The sequence below is a fragment of the Notamacropus eugenii genome, chromosome 1, assembly GCF_028372415.1.
Source record: "Notamacropus eugenii isolate mMacEug1 chromosome 1, mMacEug1.pri_v2, whole genome shotgun sequence".
Lineage (NCBI taxonomy): Eukaryota > Metazoa > Chordata > Mammalia > Diprotodontia > Macropodidae > Notamacropus > Notamacropus eugenii.
The window spans coordinates 370,119,202-370,138,851 of record NC_092872.1 but is presented as its reverse complement, the minus strand read 5'-3'; the positions used below and the strand labels follow the sequence as shown (position 1 = coordinate 370,138,851).

Here is a 19,650-nt window from a genome sequence, read left to right as displayed (position 1 = left end):
GTGATAAACAAGAGCCAGAGAGAGCTAGAGACCCAGGGAGTTCAGCTGAATCTTCACCCTGCCTCTCTTTTCCCACACACAGTTTGGGGACCAGTAGCTTTCTCTGTGGCACTGGCTGGAGGAATTCCAGCAACCTGATGTGCATGCCATAGCTCGCCACCTTTCCCCACAAGGAGCTGCCATAACTCAGAGGTTTCTGAAGCCAGCAAAGGGCTTCTGAGGAGGCAGGAGCCTGAAGCCACGGCAACAGCAGCAGCAGCAACAGCAGCAGCAGCTGCAGCAGCAGCAGTACCCAACCCCAGGGACAGAGGGAAACTGCAGATCCTGAGGCAAAAAAGGGAAAACAGCGACTGAGTGAACCTGCCTTCCCCACTGATTGGAGCAACAGAGAGACAGCCCTAGTTCCTGCTCCCGCAGGTAAGGCTCCGGCTATCTTGGGCAGCAAGGAGAAAAAAGTTCTATCTCCATCTTGAGTTTGGTTTCTGTGTGCCTGGCTCGGGGAGTGCTATCGGAGAGATGGAAGGGGAGGGAGAAAGGAAGGGAATGAATGAAAAGGAAAGTCACTGCTATTAAAGTTGTAAGCAGACACCACTTGCTGTCAGTGCTCAAGGCAGCTAATGTTTAAAAACTTATGGACAGCTGGGTAGAAAGCAAGACGCAGCTTGGTCCAGGCTTAAGGGGAAAAAAAGTGTTAATTGCTGTTCTCTGGGCAGAAGTGGGAAAGTAAACCTTTCTTTTAGGGTCTGTGGGAACAGCAAATGATATTGTCATTGCATTGTCACCATCACCCCACCCCCAGCTCTGAGTCACTGATGATTAATTAGTGGTGCAGGAATCTTCTCATTTGCTTAGTTTCCCCATTTGGACCTTCTTTGTCATTCTTCGTCACCTGGAGGAGGTTGTGGTCATTGGTGAGTTTGGCCAGACCTATCTTACCAGGCACGTCTCACCTTTACGGACAGCTTTGAAACTCAGCCATCCCTCAAAGTCATCCCTCGTTGTGGGTGCTTTATTAAAGTTGCTTATGCTAGTGGAGGGCTGGAATGTGGTGCGTGAGTACTGGCATGACTGCTCAAAGTTCAGACGGGTGGCATCTTGGCAGCTCCATAGGTATTCTTACTGGGTACCTTTAACTGAATTTCCATTAGACAAAGTAATGGGTTAACCATATTTTTCATGCTCATCTCTCCTTTTTTGAAAAGTTCTTGAATTTTTTAAATTTATGTCTGTTTTTTTTACATCATAATTTTCCCTATAATTTTTCCCTATGCCGTACTCCTCACTAACTCTTCCTTTGTAACAACAACAATAAAATTGTCCAGCAAAATTCGCCAATACAACTGCATCCACATCTGCCAGATTTGGCATCCATAGTCATCTGATCTCTGGATTTAATATTGGTCATAGCATTTATTTTGAGTTCAGCTGCCATTTTGTTTTGTTTTTATTTACATCATTGTTGCCATTGTATATACTTTTCCCCCTGGTTCTTACTTTACTCTGTATCAGTTCATACAGGTCTTCTTGTGTTTCTTTGACTTCCTCATACTTGTCATTTCTTAGAGTGCAATAATATTCCATTACATCCACAATCTGCAATTTATTTATCCCTTCCCCAGTTAATGGATACTCACTTTGTTTCTACCATTTTTTTTTTTTTGGCTGCTACAAAAGCTAATTCTATGACTATTTGGTGTGTATGGTATACTTTGGTTCTTTTCCCAATAAATGTGTCATTTGGGAGCTCATGGTCAGCCTGGAAAATTGACCAGTGGGACAAGAAGAGAAATGAATTTGGGGAAGAGATGGGAATGAATGTACTTAGTGGTCTTCGTAGGAACTATGACAACAGATATTCTTTGGGGTTCCAGGGCTGGATAACACTAATTTACCTATTGGTTTTTGCCAAGAATGAAGATGAGACAGGTTTAACTTCCCTGAGGCAATGGGAAAAATGCCCAAGTAGCCTGTAAGGTAAGCTGAGCTTTCTGTGCTGTGCTAGAATGAGGATCAAGAGTGACTTTAGATTCCTGAAAACCACCTCAGGGTTTGGCATAACTTGTACTAGTTTGGCTGATATAGTTAGCTGATCAACATGGTCCTACCATGTAATGAGGGCCTCCTGGAATAGGAAATAATCACAGGAATTAGTCAATTGATTAAAGGTTAGCTAGGATAGGAAGCTAGGACAAGTTACTTACATTACCATCTATGATAATGAAAAAAGTAAGTTTTCTCTGTAGAATTCACATGGTGCTTTATACCAGTACTCAAAGGAGCTTTATTATAGTAGTATTGTATCATCATCATCATCATCTGGTCTGGACCTGTGAATTTCTTTTCTGTAGGGAACTGCCTTCGCTGATATAGACCAACAATTCATCTTATAGTCAGGATGTGCTTGGGGCATTTGAGGAATTAAGTGACTTTCCCAGGGTCACACAGCCTGAATGTACTTCTTGATTCTTAGGCTGGATCTTTACTTTCTTCACCAGGTCACATGTCATATAAAGTGGCTTTATATAAGCAGCCAATTAAACCAGTTAGAGTCCAATGCGAACACAGTCAAAGCTGAAGATGTTTTTTTTCTCTCTAATAGACTCTGCCCTATTTTTTAGTTCTGTACCTTTGCCCCTTCAGCTCCCCATCTGTGGAATGGTCACCTTCTTCTCTTCAAATGACAATTCCTATCCATTCTGCAAAACTGAGGTAAATACTACCTCCTTCATGGAGCATTCACTGGTGCCTTTGTTCAGCAATGACCTTCCTTCTTAGACCTCATGTAACATGATGCATGTACTCTCTAATGCATATATCATGTAATAATGTATTATGGTGACTTGTTTTTCTCTCTCTTTCTTTCTCTCTCTCTCCTTCCCCCTTTTCCATGTTTGAACCTCCCTTAGAGCCTAGCTAGCAGTGTGTTGCACACAGTAGGCACTTAATAACTGTCAGTCTGTTCAATATACTCTCCATATGGGTCATTTAGCTCTTCCACCAATATAGATTACATACCTAATCCAATTCTACAGCGATTTTTTAAGTATTTACTATCTTTTAGGCACTTTTCAAGGTGTTGGGGTTATACCATAGTCCTTACTTTTAAGATTATAATCTAATGAGTGAGGGGCATATGTCATGTACACAAATAAATATGATACAAATTGGAATATGATATGAGGAAAGAAGAGATCCAGAAGTAGGGAAAAAGCAAATTTGTGGAAGAGATCCTTCATTTGGGAACTCAGGGGAGGTTTACTGTTAGAGATAACCTTCAACAGGTAGAATTGAAGAGGAAGTGTGCCCCAGGCATGGGAGACAGCCTCTTAGCAAACATGGAGGTAGGAGAGGGATGAATGAGTTTGGTGAATAGTTAGTAGTGCAGTCTGGCTGAATTACAGAGGATATAAAGGAGGGGAGTGTGAAATATGACTGGAAATGGAGACTAGAGACACATTGTGGAGGACCCTAAATGTCAGGCTTGTAGGGAATAGGGAAGAAATAATGACTAGTATTTGAGCAGGAATATAAGCCTTCAGGCAGTGCTCTAGAAAATTCTTTTGTTTGACATTGGATGAGCCAATCTCTTTGGAGAAGAGAAAAGCAGGAGGCAAATGCCCAGTGACATAGTGTGGACAAACAAGTGTAAATCAATTAGAAAAATTAATAAGCATTTATTAAATACTTACTATACTAGGCACTATGCTCAGTGCTGAAGATAAAAACAAAAAACCAACAGTCCTTGCTCTCAATGAGCTTACATTTTAATAGGAGAGATAACATAAACATCAGTACATATAAGATAAAGGCAGAGCAGATAGAAGGTAGCCTCAGAGTAGATGGAAGGTAGCCTCAGAGTAGATGGAAGGTAGCTAGTAGGTGGGAGGCCTGCGAAGACCTCCTAAATCCCTCTTTGATGTCAGGGGGGAAGGCCACAGCACGTCTATTCCTGGAGGTGAGGCCAATGTCACCTTTAGGATCACCTTCTTTGACACTCCCAACTCCAAGTCAGTAATGACTTTTTACCTTGTAATTTATATAACACATTGTTTTTAACCTTTCTTATGCACTAATTATGTATTATTTTATATTATAATTCAAATGAGATAACATACAAAACACTGTGCAAATATATGGTAGCTATGATTATTGTTAGAGCTGTCTGTTCATGTCTTTTCACCAATAAACAAAATGCTCCAGGATGGCTTATATCTTATATAAACTTAGTATCACTTCCAGTCATACACATGAGCACAGGTACATGAAGGCAAACCCATTCATATCTGTATGTAAAATTTGTTGTTGTTATATAGTCCTGTTCCACTCTTCATGACCCCATTTGGGGTTTTCTTGACAAAGATACTGAAGTGGCTTGCCATTTCCTTCTCCAGTTCATTTTACAGATGAAGAAACTGAGGCAAACAGGGTGAGGTAACTTTGCCAGGGTTACACTGCTGATATCTGAGGCCAGATTTGAACTCAGGAAGATGAGTCTTTCTGACTCCAGATCCAGTGCTCCATTCACTGTGCTACCTAGATGCCCCTATGTAAAATTTAGTTGTCTATTAAAAAAATTAACTTAAGTTTTAGTTTTTCTAGTTTGATGAATAAAAATAACATCTTTAGTGACTGTATAGTCAATGAATGGTCATCTTAAAAAAAATTAAAAATAAAATTCCCTTGGTGCTCACGCCTAAGCTTCTGGCATTTAACATAGATGATTAAATGAATGACACATTGTTATAATGCATTTACCCAGAGGTAATCTGGGCTACCTCTCCTCAGTCTTGGGAAGGACTTCTTTTCAGAGGGTAGGACAAGCTGAAGTCACTTGTGGAGACCACACCCCATGGCTACCCAGACTTTCCCCATCTCTCTTGGAGGAGGAGCAGACTCCACCAATTTCCAGGTACATTCTCAGGCTCACATCCCATCAATGCCTGTGGCCCTGGACTGATGCCAGGCTGCATAAGTCTTCTGGAGAGAGTGGTACCTGAGAAATCTAGCCCTCGAGTAAGAAAGGAAATTCCATTGTCTAATCAAAAATGGTGCCTTAGTTAACTAACCAACAATTTGCTGAAGGCAACTGTCCTTACTGAGTCATGTAAATTCATGGAGAATGAGGATTTTTTCATTTATTTCCATCTAGTACTTGGCACAGTTCCTGGAACATTGTAAGTGCTTAGTTAATAATTATTAAATATTGAATGATTGACTGTAATGAATAACATGCTAAACATAGATTGGGTTCAAATCCTGGCTGAGAAACTAGCTTTCTGCCTGTGGGAAATCCAGAGATCCTCGGTTTTCTCATCTGTAAAAGAGATAATAAGTTGCATCAACAATTTGGAGGGGCTATGGCAAGAGCACTCTGAAAACCTTAAAGGGCACAAATGTGTGCCCTCCTGTAAAAAATATGAATTATTATTATTATTATCATTAGGCCTAAAATCTCTATTTTTCTTTATCTGTAGAAAGTGACATATAGGATTCATTTTCTCTTCAAAATAATTCAGTACTCTCTTCGTTGCCTAGCAAAGGGATCAGCATTCTGCCTTTCATTTGCGATGGTGATTCATTAAATGCAAATGTTTAATATTGATGCTATAGTGCCTGCAGTGGGATGACAAGGTGATATCTCTGTGAAGGGTGAGTCAGCATCTCTGTCTGGGTATGAGCCAGCCTGGCACTGGGCAAAGGCTCCAAAAATCAGCCTTGCTTTGGAATGCAGTGTTTAAGAGGAACTAGTCCGCTATTAGGGACGATGTTTATCTTTTAGAAAACAGAGTGGATTTCCTTGGAGACTCTGGGCTTGAAACCCAGGCCTCTTCTATGCTGTCTTTATGTTACTTGAATTTCAGCTTAAATAGCACCTTCTGTAGGTCATGCATGTAAGCTATTGAATTAAGGTTCCATTTGGACAGACAGAATGCAGGGAAACTTCCTCCGCCCTTATTTGTTATCATTAGGGGGGTACGCAAACAGAGCCACAAATAAAGCATTAAATTTTTCAAGTGAAAGAAGTTTATAGAATTTAAAGATCCGTGATGCCTTTTGTTGTTGAGTTGTTTCCAGCCATGTCTTGGCAAAAATCTTAGAGTGCTTTGCCATTTCCTTCTCTAGCTTATTTTACAGATGAGGAAATGAGATAAACAGGATGAATTGACTTGCCCAGGGTCACACAGCTAGTAAGGGTTTGAGGTCAGATTTGAACTCAGAAAGATGAATCTTCCTGACTCCAGGCCCAGCATCTTATCCACTTTGCTACCTAGTTGCCCAGGTGATCCATTAGAAGTTATTTAATTCAGCATTGATTTTACAAATAAGGAAACTGAGCTTCAGAGAGATTAGGAGGAGCTAGATAGTATAGGTGAGTGGCACAATGGATAAAGTACTGGGCCTGGAATCAGGAAGGCTTGCGTTCAGATCCGGTCTCAGACACTTATTAGCTGTGTGACCCTGGCCAAGTCACTTTACCCTGTTTGCTTCAGTTCCTCATCTGTCAAATGAGCTAGAGAAGGAAATGACAAATCACTCCTGCATCTTTGCCAAGAAAACCCCAAATGGGATCACAAAGGGTCAGACATGACTGAAACTACTCAACAAAAACAGTTGTAATAGTGGATAGGGAGCTAAACATGGGAGTCAGAAAGACCTGAATTCCAATCCTACCTCAGATGCTTACCAGCTGTGTTATTCTCTTAACCTCAGTTTCCTCATTTATAAAATGTGGGTAATAATAGCATCTACTTCACAGAGTTGGGAGGAACAAATGAGATCATATGTGTAAAGTGCTTTGCAAACCGTTCAGAGGGTTGTATAAATTCTAGCTGGTCTGAAGTGACTTGCCCAAGGTCACACAGGAAGGAAGTAGAAGGGCTGAAACTTTATTTTGTGAAGTTGTATTGATACCTGTTTTAAAACACCATAGTCATATTTCCCCTTCCTCCCCTCCCCTCCACTCTGACCATTTAGAACTCTTCTTTGTCACAAAGAAAAATATCTAAGCAAAACCAACTGATAAGAGCAACGGTATCTGTCAGTATACACAACTTTCCATGCCGTAGTCCCCTTTCCCTCCCCAACCTCACCTATTTCATACTGAGTATAAGGAAATGTGTTTCATCACCTGGTCTCTGCAGCCAATATTGGGCCCTGCCTTTAATCTAAGTTTAGATGCTTTTTAGCGTTGTTTTCATCTGAGTTATTGAAGTCATTGTCTATATTTTATTTCTATTTTGCTTTCTGTTCATTCATACAAATCTTCCCATGTTGCTCTCAGTTTTTCATGTTTGTTATGGCACAATAATATTTTGTTACAGTCACATAAAATAATTTTCTCAGTCATTCAAATGAGATAATATTTGTAAAATGAATAATAGTGCCTGGCACATAGTAGGTGGGCTTAATAAATGCTTTTTCTCCTCCTTTCCTTTTCCTGCTGCTCTACCTGATGAGTTCTCTTTTACTTTTAGGTTTTTACTACTGTAAATTATTGTTACTATAAATTATCATTAATATATTATTGTATCAAATGTATATTATATGTAATAAATATGTTTACATATAATATAATACTATACAATATAATTATATAATAATATACTATATTATAGTATTGTACTGTTACTATAAATATTTTGATGCATAAAGGCACTTCCTTTGTCTCTTTGACCTCCTGAGAGCACAGGCCCTGGAATGGATCACTGGATCACGGGCAATTAGTTCGTATGAACAATTTAGTTGTTTGTGCAAAAAAGTTTTATTTATGTCTTTTGTCTGTGTAATACAATTGAATTGTCATTGGAGAAAAAAAAAGCTTGTCTTTCCTCTACTGTTCACTTTTGAATCCTTCATGGTAATGAAGAAAACATCTGATATGTTTTTTCACATCTGATATTGTATATAACAATCTGTCCTAGTGGTCACCTGTCCCTCTTCCATGACAAAGGACCTATGTGTGCTATATTATTTGTTCTTAGTGGACAGTTAGTTTTCAAGTTTGAATTTAACTTCCATTTAGTGACACTTTGATTCATGTTCTTTGGGTTCTGCATATTTCTCTTGGTATGATAGAATCATTGATTCAGACCTGGAAGGGGCCTCAGAGACCATAACCTCCCTCATTTTACAGGTGAAGAAAAATGAGGCTCCAAAAATTTCAGTGACTTGCCTAAGGTCACAGAGCTAGTAAGTGTCAGAGCCAGTTCATATAATTTTCCTGTGTTTCACTATTGTGTATTAATCATTTCTTGCTGTATAATATGCCAATACATTCATATACTGTAATTTTGCAGCCATTCTCTGCTTAACACATCCTTTTCTCCTCTCCTCTCCTTTCCTCTCCTTTCCTCTCCTTTCCTTTCCTTTCCTTTCCTTTCCTTTCCTTTCCTTTCCTTTCCTTTCCTTTCCTTTCCTTTCCTTTCCTTTCCTTTCCTTTCCTTTCCTTTCCTTTCCTTTCCTTTCCTTTTCTTTCCTTTCCCTTTTCTTTTCTCCTTCCTTCCTTCCTTCCTTCCTTCCTTCCTTCCTTCCTTCCTTCCTTCCTTCCTTCCTTCCTTCCTTCCTTCCTTCCTTCCTTCCTTCCTTCCTTCCTTCCTTTCTTCCTTCCTTTTTTGGCTACCGCAGAGAATGACTGAATATTTTGATATATATCAAACTTTTCTTTTTGTCTTCCTTCTCTTGCCTAGTAGAGAGATTTCCATATCACTGGTTATAGTGTATGGTTTAGTCACTTTTCGTGCTTAATTCCACATTGATATAAAGAATGACTGTACTATTCACAGCTTCACTAACAGTATGTTAGTGAGTCTGTTATACCACAGTTTCTTCATCATTGACTTCCTCTTTTTTGTCATCTATGCTAATTCACAGCATGTGATACATAGCCTCAGTATTGTTTTAATTTGCATTTCTTTTATTGATATTGATTATGGAACATGTTTTCAAGTAGTCAATTTCTAGTTTGAAATTCTTTGAAAACTATGCATTCATATTCTCAGACCATCTATCTACTGGGAATCATTCTTGGTGTTCTGTATTGGTTCTTAAATATCTTCAACATTAGCAATTAAAAATGATATTTAGTATAATTTTTCCCACTCTACTGTTTCTGTTTTTGTTTCAGTTTCATTGATTTTATTTATGCAAAAGTCTTTTAGTTTTACTCAGTTGAAATTGTCTGTTTTGTCTTTTATTATTTCCTTTCTCTCTTGTTTTGTTAAAAATTCATCACCATGCTATCTGCAGTCATAGTTATGCAAGGTACTTATACTTATTTTATCTAATTTTTTTAAATGATGTGATCTTTTGCATTTAGCTCATATTCATTTTGAGCTTATTGCAAGCTTAGAAGACACATGGTAAAAGATGTTAATCTAAATCTAATTTCTGCCAAACTGTTTTCTAGTTTTCCCTGAAATTTTTCTCGAAGAGGAAATCCTTCCTCTGACAATTTATATTCTTGGATTTATCATCATCAATCTACTGTTTTTGATTGCTTCTGTTTCTTACCTTTCTAGTCTGTTCTCATCCAGTTTTCTTTTTTTTTAACCAATATTAAATAGTTTTGATGACCACTTGAGGCGTATTGAGGTATTTATTTTAATAATTTTTGGTGTAATGTAGTTTGAAATGTAGTAACAAACCTATTTTGTTAATATTTTTTCTCATTTCCCTTTGAGATTTTAGAAATTTTGCTCCTCTAAATGAATTTTGTTATTTTTTTCTAGTGACATAAAGTATCTCCTTGGTAATATGATTGGCCTAGCACTAACTACCCCCACCCCCGCTCCTTAAGTAATTTCAGCATTTTTGTTATATTGTCATGGTCCAATCCTGAGCAGTAACTATTTTGATAATTATTTGTTTTCCATAATTTTCATAATCTCTGTAGCTGTACCTATATCACACGAGTGTCTTGGTAGATTACTTCCCAGGTATTTAATTCATTTTAAATGTGTTTTCTCTTATAATTTTTCCCTTTTTTCAAAGTACTAAATAGAAATAGAAGGGCCCTTCCATACCTATGCTTTTTAATGTTTTTTTAAACAAATGAGTACTGTATTTTGTCTAAGGCTTTTCCTACAACTATTGAAATGATGGCTTTGGGTTTTTTTTAATTTGTAGCTTATATGATTATGTTAATTTTTTTCCTTAAGTTGAACCATTCTTATGTCTCTGGTTTAAAACCAATTTAGTCATAATAAATTATTTTTCTACTTATGTAGCTGTAGTCTTCTAGCAAGGATTGTAGGGATGTAGATTTACAGCTGAAAGTGACATTAGAAGTCATTGAGTTCAACTCCCTCATTTTACAGATGAGTAAAAAGGATTATATTTGCAATATTTACATTAATATTCAGTATTGAAATTGGTCTGCAGTTCTCTTTCTCTGCTCTATTGCTTCCTTGTTTGAGTATCAGGCCATTTTGTCTCATAAAAGGAGTTTGGTAGAGTGCACTGTATTTTTGAGAATAATTTTATACCACAGATATTAATTTCTCTTTAAGAGATTGATAGGATTCACTTGTAGATTCATCTGCCTTGGGTTTTTTCTTTTTTTTCCTCACCTTCCTTCTTTCCTTGTTCCCTCCCTTCCTCCCTCCCTCCCTCCTTCTCTCTCTCTTTCTCTCTTTCTTTTTCTTTCTTTCTTATTTAATTTATAGCTTGCCTATAGGAGGTGCTTTATAAATACTTGTTAAAAATGGAAAGTAGGAACGTACATGCCTACTCAACCAACTACCTTGCTGCTGATTCAATTGAGTTATGGACTGACCTGTCAGAACTAGAAAGCATTCCCATTTCATCTCTCTCTTGTGTGGGCAGCTTTCAGGACCAGAGTGGCTGAGGTGGAAACCTATAATCCCACATCAAGGAAGCTTAGAACTCCTCTTGGCACATGCAAGGATGAGCTATAATTTCTGACCAGTTTTAGTTAGTACTGTATAGAAATACTGATGATGTTTGTGGATTTCTTTTGTATCCTACTACCTACTTACCTGAAACTATCAATTATCTTGATTAGTTTCTTGGCTTATTTTCTGGGGTTTTCCAGGTTAACTATCACATCTCCCCAAAAGCAAGGACAAATTAGTTTCCTTTGTGCGTGTATATGTGTGTATATATATACGCACGTACATACATATAAATATATGTGCACACATACACATATGTACACACACACACACTTTCTAATTTCTCTCTCTTCTTATTGTTATAGTTGGCATTTCCAATACTGTGTCAAATAATTTTGGGGAAAGCAAGTAGTCTTACTTTGCCCACAGAGTCTAGATTTGAACCCAGGACCTCTGATTACAAATCTAGTACTTTTACTTCTATACTAAGAGAAATATTCTCTAAAACAAAATTAAAAATATAAAAAACCAGTGGTCATCTGTAAAACTCTTTACAATATATCCTATACAAGTGTATACTCTGACTCAAGTAAACCAAATATGAATTTATAAAAATATGCTTTTACAAAGCATATGAACTGGGTGGGGTATGGGCTATTATTTCTGTACAAAAAAGGTCCATTTCAGCCAAACTGAACAACTAGCTGTTTCCTGAAATTTACAATCCGCCTCCAGGCTCTGTGCCTTCCCACAAGTCATTCCCCCATTCCTGGAATACATTCCTTCCTTATCTTTGCTACTCAGAACCTCTATCTTCCATGAAGTCTCAGCTCATCTATGGCCTTCTCCATGAAGCCTTCCTTCCCCAAACTTTATGTTATACTCATTGATATGCACATTGTATAATTTCATTAAAATATGTACCCCTTAAAGGCAGGAATGTTATTTCATTTTTGCCTTTGTATCTCTAGCACTTGAGAGAGAGCATAGTAAGAATGGGTAGTCTTAGGAAAAGTCAATAATGGATCATATTTTTCAAATGCTTTTTCTCCTTTTAGGTTCTATCCTTAGCCCTCTTCTCTTCCCCTTTTATATTCTTTCTTTCTTAGTGACCTCATCAAGTCCCATGGGTTTAACTATCATCTTTATGCATATGATTCACTCTCAGTCTCTCCCCTAAGCTCCATTTCTACCCTACTAATTGTCTTTTAGATATTTCAAACTGTATGTTCCAGAAACATCTTAAGCTTAACATATCTAAAACTGAACTAAGTATCCTTCCCCTTAAATTCTCACCTCTTTCAAACTTCTATATTTCTGCTGAAGATAACACCACCATCCTTCCAGTTTCCCAGGTACACAATTTTGTCTAGCCAAACAATTGCCAAATCTTGTCATTTCAAACTTTATAGCCTCTCTCACATCAGACCCCTTGTCTTCCTTCACATAGGTACTACCTTTGTTCAAGCCCTTATCACCTCTTTCCTAGGTTTTTGCCATAACTTCCCAATGCTCTCTCTGTCTCAAGTCTTTCCCCATTCCAATCCATCCTACGCAGTGCTGCCTAAGTAATTTTCCTTAAGCACAGATCTGACCATGTGACTCTCCTATTCAGCCCACTCCTGTGGCTTCCTATTGCCTCTAGGATAAAATATGAACTCTTCCTTTTAGCTTTTAAAGCTCTAATCAATTTATCTTTTAACCTCATTGGACATAATTGTCCTCCTGTGTTCTGTAGTATAGCCAAATTGGCCCTCTCTCTGTTCCTTACATGTGACACTCCACCTCCTTTTTGACTTTACAGTGGACTTCACAGATACTTGGAACACATTTCTTCTCTTAACTTCTGATTTATAAAAGTCCTTTTCTTTCTTTAAGATCCAGCTGAAACACCATTTTCTGCATGAGGCCTTATACAAATACACACGTATGTGTGACTTTGGGGCAGCTAGATGGAATGCAGTGGATGGAGCAGCAGCCCTGAAGTCAGGAGGACCTGCATTCAAATCCAGCCTCAGATACTTATTAGCTCTGTGACCCTGGGCAAGCTGTTTAACCCTGTTTACCTCAGTTCCTCATCTGTCAAATGAGCTGGAGAAGGAAATGGCAAACAACTCCAGTATCTTTGCCAGAAAAAAACCCAAATAGGATCAGTGACTCGGCTGAAATGACTCAACAAAAAAATATTCAATTGATGTTTATACTGTGTCTATGTGGTATATAGTTTTACATGTAATTATTTTTTCTCCTGTTAGAATGTAAACTCCTTGTGAGTAGTAATTGTTTCATTCTTTGTACTTGTATTCCCAGAACCTAGTGCAGTGCCCGTCACAGAGTAGCGGTTTAATAAATACCTATTGATTAATTAATACAGGTACAAAACTATTTCCTTAGTGGGTTGATTCTGAAGCTGGGGCAGCATAGCACTTGGTACACTGTTTCTGCATTGAATATTTACTGAATGTTGAATAACACTCATAGATTTATGGTTCTGCAAATTCTGGAGAGAAGTAGTTATTAAGGTCATGTCCAAGCATTTCCAGGTTGGCATAGGGAATAAAGGGCCAACTTTGGAGTCAGGAAGACCTGCTTGAAATCTCCACTCTGACACATACTAGCTATGGACAAAAGTCACTTAATCTTTAAGTGCTTCAGGCCATTCTGTAAGACTGCAAGTTTCAGATGGGTTATAGGTCTATATCTGTGGAGGCTTTTTGCAAGCTGGGAGTTCCCTTCACCAATGAAATCAAAGGCTACATTGTGACTTTTGGAAAAGTGGCTGCTGCCCTTTCTTGTCATCTATCAAGTATGGCTGCTTGCCTTCAGCCTGGCTTCCACATTTTTTGTGGGTGCTCCATCTCCATACCTGCACGTGTACCTCAATCTTGTTTCTGTCCTGCTGACGAAAAAGGAGGGAGCTGCTCCAGTAAGCAGCTTGTTTCTTTTCAGGCCCCCCCAAACCTTCATGATTAAACATTCAAATTCTTATCCTAAAAGAGGGAACAGAGGCTCAAGGGAATAAGTATAGTAGGCTGTTTTGATGGGAAGAGGAAAGAAGGGTAGGGGCACAGGAAATAGGGGTGCTGTCCAGGGCTGGGTAGGATACCACAGGCAGCCAAGGGGCAGCACGATGTACTGGCCTTGGTAGGATGTGGAAAAGGGAATGAAAGAAAGCAAAGAAAGTGGACCAAGGAGCAGCAAAAGCAAAGGGAGGGGGGCTGAAGAGAAACTCTGCTGGAAGGATGGAAGTGTTTGTAGCAGTGGGAATGGTTTTTGCTGTCTTTCCCTAAGCCTGCCATGCTATGCCAGGGCACAGGTCATACTGAAAGTAATGCCAACCCTGTTTTTGGGAAATGTCTCACAAATACCAACAAGTGACTCACTTTATTCATCTGGGCAAAGCCAGTCTAGTGCTGCTGCCTTTTAAACATTCATTCCAAAGTTAGACCAATTTTTCAATTGAAGTGTCAGGCCTACTCTCAGATGACCTCATACTCAGAGTTTCTAGACCAATCAATGTGTCATCCTGGCCACCACTCCCCTGTGTCTGTTGTCTCCTCCTATTAGATGTAAGCTCATCAGGGACAGAGACTTTGTGTTGGTAGCCTCAGCTTGGCACATGGTAAATACTTAACGAATGCTTTTTTATTCATCATTGCTACCACGTGTTCTTGGAAAATACCAGATTGTCATCATCATTGTCAGTACTTAAAATAAGAAACACTTGAGTACACACTTACAAAGGAATTGCTGCTCCTTTTATCTGTACAAACACCACAAGAGGAACACAGAATGTCAGGGATGTAGGCCCGAATGATTAACCGAGTGCATTTGCCCTTGTAGTCCAGGAGGGCAGACAAGTCAGCTCCTCAACTTCTCTAGCAGTCATTTGGGAATTATAGAAGCTGTTAGCAATGATTAATCAATGGCTACAGAGTGCGAGATCAATACCCTTGGGAGAATAAAAAGCTTCTAGAAAATGAGACTTTTCATCCTTCCTCATTATGTTTGTGAGTTATTTAGAAGTGGAATCTGGACCCAAACTGATAATATTATAGTGATTATCTCAGGTATACAGGAGAGAGGGCACAGCAGATGAGTTTGGAATCAGGAAGACTCATCTTTGTGAGTTCAGATCTGGACTCAGATACTTATTAGCTGTGTGACCCTAGCCAAGTCACTTAACTGTTTGCCTCAGTTTCCTCATCTATAAAATGAGCTGGAGAAGGAAATGGCAAACCACTCTAGAACCTTTGCCAAAAAACCCCAAATGGGGCTATGAAGAGTCAGCCATGACTGAAACAAACAGGGCAGAGGTGGGGAGGTGGGGTGGAGAGAGGCTTTATCAGTCATGGGGCATGTATTTTAACTAAGTTAAAACTAAATCCAAGGTTGGATCTACATTGAACCTCCAACTCTAGAAATCTGTGTTCAGAAACTTAGCTTTGGTTGGTCTTTGGTGACATTTAATGTTAGTGCTTCAAGGATCTATGATTTTGTCACCATAGCTATTTAGTCTACAGATGCGTAGTGCAACCCCTTAATACCCTGTTAAATGTCAAATTTTGTTATTTCTATCACTGCAACATCTCTGGAATATATCTCTTCTTTCCACTCAGACAGCTATCTAGTTCAGGCCCTTATCACCTCTAGCTGAGGTTGTTGCACTATTCTCTTAACTGATAACCCTGCCTCAAGTTTCTTCCCCACTCCAATTTATCTTCAACATAAACACCAAAGTGTTTTTTCCTAAAGAGTGGTTCTGATCATATCAGTCTTCTTTCTCTACTACCGCTAGTGGCTCCTTAACTTTAGGAATATATAGAAACTTCTTAGTTTGGGATTTAACACTCTCTACAATCTGGTCCCATCTTACTGGACTTCTTAAACATTCTCCCCACTAACTCAGGACAGCCGTCCTGAGCTTCTACTCATCATGTCATTCCATCTCTGTCTCCATGGTTTTGAATCAGTGCTTTCCCATGCCTGGAATGCTCTCCTTCATCATCTTCACCTATTTCATTTATTTATTTATTCATTTATTTATTTATTTGTTATGCTTTAAGATTCAGCTCCAGCCCCACCTTCCACATGAAGTGTTTTCTGGTCCTCTTAGTTGCTAGTGACTTTGCCCTTGAAGTTACCTTGCACCTGGTTTGCATGTGTTTTGATACATGCATATCCTTACCTCCATTTGAATATCAGTACCTTGATGTAGGGACCGTTTAGCTATTGTCTTTGTATTTGCAGGGTCTAGCACAGTGCTGGGCACTTGGGAGGTGCTTAAAAAAGCTTATTGATTGCTCTTAGAATCACTGTGACTAAGGAGTTTATCACTTTTCAGGCTAGCCAGACTAAATTTAGCTAGACTAGTCCTTGGATGACCAATGGGTAGAGTCTGTCATTGCAAACAGTGGTCAATGCTTTTTCAGCTTGCTAGGACCTACTACAGTTTGCTCTACTATTAGTCAGCTCTTCAACTTTCCCATGAGTCAGATGGCTGGGATTAATCAAAGTGCATTGATTAATCAGTGACTTAATGCTGTCCACTAGCATGGCCTTTGAGAACCCAGGGTCAATTCTAAGCCAGGAAGAAGCATTAGGACAGAACTCTAATGAAGGGAATTTAATTTATAGGCAAATTTCCTCCTTAAAACTTGACTGATCAACATTTTTATAAGTGATTATGGAGTGGTTTTTAGACCAGAGCACTCAAAGAACATTTCATTGAAAAAAGTCTGGTTCCTATATATCATGGTTCAGGTATTTGCTATCTGTGTGGGAATAGGGAACAAAACATTTGGTCATCCTAGCCTCAGTTTCCATAGCTACATAATGAAAAATAGATTATATTTCCCAGCTCACAGAATTGTTGTAAGGAAGGAAAACATATTATAAAATTTAAAACACTACTGAAATATAAGTTATTATCACCACTCTACCTTCACGCAGATCAGCCAGAAATATTTCTTTAATCCAATTCATTTAACATTTATCAAGTGCTTGTGACTGGCAAAGCATTGTGGTAGGTTGTAAGGAGACATAGACAACAATGACAAAAATAGTCCCTGCTATTAAGGAACTAATGTTATTTTTCTATTAATCCATAATGTTTAATTTTTTAAAATGGAAACGAAGATTGAATATGAACCATGAATCTCTGCTAGGTACAGCTTGTTTATTTTTTATTTTTTTAACAATATTTAATTTTTCCCCATTACATGTAAAAATAATTTTTAACATCTTTTTTTCTTTTAAAGTTTTAAGTTTCAAATTCTATCCCTCCATTCCCCTCTACCCTCCTTGAAAGATTAAGCAGTATGATATAGGTTGCATGCTGTATAGCCTGTTTATTAGTTATCTATTAAATTTAACACAATAATACCCAAAATGTCTTTCTTGTCCATGTCCCTTTCTGCACTTCCTTCTGCTTTCCTCTGTGTATTTTTAAAATGATTCATTTACAGTCTTTTCTAATTTTTTTTTAAAGCATTAGTGTCACTAACCTCTACTTCCCTCCACAACTTTGCAGCCCCTAAAGATGAAAGTCCTCCCTTGTAACAAGCAGAAGTGAACAAAATAAAGGGTCCAAAAATGTTGGTCTCATTCTGTACCTATAGTCCACCATCTCCTTAGCAAGTGGTAAGAACCAGGCTTCAGTATCAGTCTTCTGGAGCTGGGATTGGTTATTGCCTTGGTCAAGTTTGTAATTTCTTTCAGTGTTGTTTTCCTTTTCAATAGTCATTGTATGAATTGTTTTCCTGGTTCTGCTCACTTCATTTTGTATCTGTTCACACAAATCTTCCCAGGTTTCATGGTATTTACATGCAAATGTAGAAATAAAGCATTTAATGTAGAAATAAAGCCACCTGACAGAATACTGGACTTGGACTCAAGAAGACCTGAGTTTAAATCCTACCTCAGATACTTTCTAGCTATATGACTGTGGGTAAGTCAATCTCTATGAGCTTTAGTTTCCTCATTTGTAAGATGAGGATGATAATATCACCTACTTTCAAAATTTATTGTAAGGTCTAAATAAGATAACATATATAAAGTGCTCTGTAAGCTTTAAAGCACTGTATAAATGTTGGTTATTATTATGACTATTTATTATATTTGAGCAGACCACTTTAAAAAAAACATTTTTTCTTTAAAGAAAAGGAAAAGTTAGAGAGCTAGAACCACCAGTTCCTGGGAGAGGACATAGGTGGCATTTGGAGTGTCCAGAGATTTTTTGGCTTTTATTCCGATACTGGTGATGTACTGCCTGTGCCAGAGGCCCCCGTAGAGATATTTGCACACTTGTTAGTCTTTCACAATTTCTTAGTATCCGGTCACTGGACCAAGATGACTCAGGAAGAGAAAGTGAGGCTAGTGACCTTGTACAGCCCTCCCTCACGCAACACAAAGTCAAGTGCAAGTCATGTCATCATTTCTCTGATGTCATGGTCCTCTTCGAAAACAAAGGATGAATATCTAGCAGTGATCTACAGTAAACTGCAGTCTTCAGGTTGTTATAGCCTGGCTTACATTTCTAGAAGTCCTTAGGAAGGGATCTGAAGGTCTTCAGCTCAGAGCTAGACAACAACTGAGAGGCAATCTAGTCTTACTCTCTCCCCCATTTAATAGATATGGAAACTAAATTGTGACCAGTTAAAGTCGTACAAATTGTAAGCATCTGAGGTGACATTTGAACCCTGGTCAGTGTTCTTTCTAAACATCTCCCCTGCTTTTTTTTGGCCTGTCACACTCCAGTTGGGCCTTTTTCTTTCCAAGGGCTCACCTTGATCCTGTAGTACCTTTTTCAGCACATACAAACCACAGGAAAGAAGTCTAACTAAGGGATGGCTAAAGAAGTGATAGATGCCCATCAATAGCTTGCATTGGAGCTTGAATTCTTAGCAAATAATGAGCTATTTGCTTAGTTTTAAACTGTGAATTTCAATCCAGCATACATTTATCAAGTGTCTATCATGTACAAGGTGGGAATAAGGGGTGGCCAGGTGGAGCAATAGATAGAGCATTGACCCTGGAGTCAAGGACCCGAATTAAAATCTGACCTCAGACACTTACTGCCACTTAACCTCCTCACTGTGCCCCCTCCTCCCCAAAAACAAAAACAAGATGATAAACAATGTGGTGCAAGAGTCAGCCTTGGATTCAGGAAAACCTGGGTTTGAGTCTTGTCTCTGATGCATAATGAGAGACCATGGTCACACCAGTGGACTCCTCAAAAGAGTCACATATTTATATAGATCTTGTGAGTTCCCTCTCCTGGAATTCCCTTCTTTGATCTAATTACATTGCTGAATCCAAAAAAAAGTTTTACATATGTAAGACACTAGGGGATACAGGGATAAAATTGAAAAACTCCCTCAACAAGTTTGACTGGAGTTATATTCTGTGTACATAGATATATTATACTTATAATACAAGTTCAGGAATGAAGGGGTTCAGGTAAAGCAAGGAAAGATCAGAAAAAGTGGTTTAAGAAAATAGAAGGGAAGACTTCTTTCTGTCAAATAATGATAAAGGATCCTAGGATCAAATGATTTGGAAGTAGCTCAGAGATACATACGCTTTGAAAACTGTCCAAGTAGCCATTTTTGAGGAGTGAGTGTTATCAATCAGTATTGCAATCTGCTGGGTGTGTGGAGTGTTCAGAGAGGACTAGCACCTGTGGTGTGAGAGCTTATTAACTCCTTTTCAGGGCTACTCATCCACCTTTAGTGTCTGCCTGTCACCCAACTCTCACCTATGTCTCCAAAAAGCTGTAGCACTCCCAGCAGCCACA

General features: G+C 38.6%; 1 protein-coding gene across 5 annotated transcripts in view; it reads left to right on the top strand.

The window, feature by feature from the left end:
* Nucleotides 1–19,650, top strand: part of FGF1 (fibroblast growth factor 1) — a 144,853-nt gene that overhangs the window by 8,298 nt on the left and 116,905 nt on the right. For 4 of the 5 annotated variants that reach the window (XM_072630628.1, XM_072630626.1, XM_072630627.1 and 1 more), the window contains exon 2: nt 83–417. The exons of the other annotated variant lie outside the window; for it this stretch is intronic. The gene's annotated coding sequence lies outside the window, so the exon portion shown is untranslated. The remainder of the gene's footprint in view (nt 1–82; nt 418–19,650) is intronic. 5 annotated transcript variants of the gene reach the window in all.